Source organism: Triticum dicoccoides, chromosome 3A (genome assembly GCF_002162155.2).
Source record: "Triticum dicoccoides isolate Atlit2015 ecotype Zavitan chromosome 3A, WEW_v2.0, whole genome shotgun sequence".
Lineage (NCBI taxonomy): Eukaryota > Viridiplantae > Streptophyta > Magnoliopsida > Poales > Poaceae > Triticum > Triticum dicoccoides.
The window spans coordinates 602,460,161-602,461,742 of record NC_041384.1 but is presented as its reverse complement, the minus strand read 5'-3'; positions in this window follow the sequence as shown (position 1 = coordinate 602,461,742).

The window sequence follows — 1,582 nt, the reverse complement described above, 5'->3', positions numbered from 1 at the left end:
CAAGACCTTCGGCATTAGAGCTTCTTGTGCTAGCCACTAGAGATAATCAACGCGAATAATTACAGTGCGGTGCAAGTTTATAAGATCCAAAATTTTAGTTTCTTTGTTCCCGGTTTTTCTTTTTGATGTTTTCTATCGGTTTACTCGAAATTCCAAATAATGTTCTCGATACTGAAATTTGTTCAGAAATTCAAAAAAAATATGTGTATTTTCTGAAATTATTCGTATTTTTCAAACATTGTTCATGTTTCTAGAAATCCGATTTCTTTTTTTTTAAATTGAATGTTTTAGAAACGAGAACACTTTTCAATTTTTAACGTTATTTTGAAAAAATACAAATATTTTCTCAAAATGCAAACGTTTTTATAAATCACGAACAGTTTTTAACATAAGAAGTTTTCTTAAACGGAGAAAATATTTTGAAACTCTTATTTTAAAACGTGAACATTTTTTAACCCCCCCCCCCACAAATTTTTTTTGAAAATTGGATCATTTTTAAAAATTGGCGAACATTTTTTTTGAAATACTAATAAATTTGGAAATACAATAGTTTATAAAAAACTCAAACATTTTTTGAAAGTGCAGAACAAATTTGAAAACGTGAATAATTTTCAGAAACAAGAACACTTTTTTAAATTTGCAAACAACATTTAAATAAAGGAACAGTTTTTGGAAACACAAAAGTTTTTCCAGGACGTGAACATTTTTTGAAACTGCAGAACAAATTTGAGAACATGAATAAATTTTGGGAACACAAACTTTTTTTGAAAATGAGAACATTTTATGAACGAATTTAATTTTCAAAAACACCCAAATTTCCGTAAAATGCAAACATTTTTATAAATTTGTTGACAATTCCCAAAAAACACAAATATTTTTTGAAATAAACGAGAACATTTGTCGAAAACTCAAGCTTGTAGCATTTTTTTGGTTTTCTTCTACTTTTATGGGTTTTCAATCAACTTTTAATATTTTTCCATTAATATGAATGTTTATTTAATAAAAGGCTGTGCATAATCAATATTTTAAAGGACACGACCATTTTGTAAAACTGTAGACATTTTGTTATTGCATGCACATTTTTAATAGTTTGCCAGTATTTTTTTACATGATTTCTTTATAAGCCCAATTTTTTCTTTCAAAACTACATGATTTTAGAAAATATGTTTCATTTCTTAAATTGCACAAACGTTATGAAAACTCACAATAGACATATAGAAAATTCACAATATATTTTAAATATATATAATTTCTTATATGTTCATGTATTTTTAATTAAATATGTATCAAAAAGGAGAAATAAGATAAAAGAATAGGAAATCCCTGAAAAGAAGAAGAAAAATAATTAAGAAAAAGAAAAGGAAATGAAGACTAAAAACCGAAGGAGTAAAAAAAGAATAAAACCCGAAGAACGAAAAAAAGAGAGAAAGGAAAAACGAAGAGAAAAACGCCAGCGAAATCGCTAATGGGGCCTGGGCCTACTGCCCCACGCCTGTGCGTTAGGACAACTATTTGCCGCATTGAGCGGCAAATAAGATTTTCGCAGCCGAATTCATCCCCTCTGCACCTCTTTTTTTTTTTT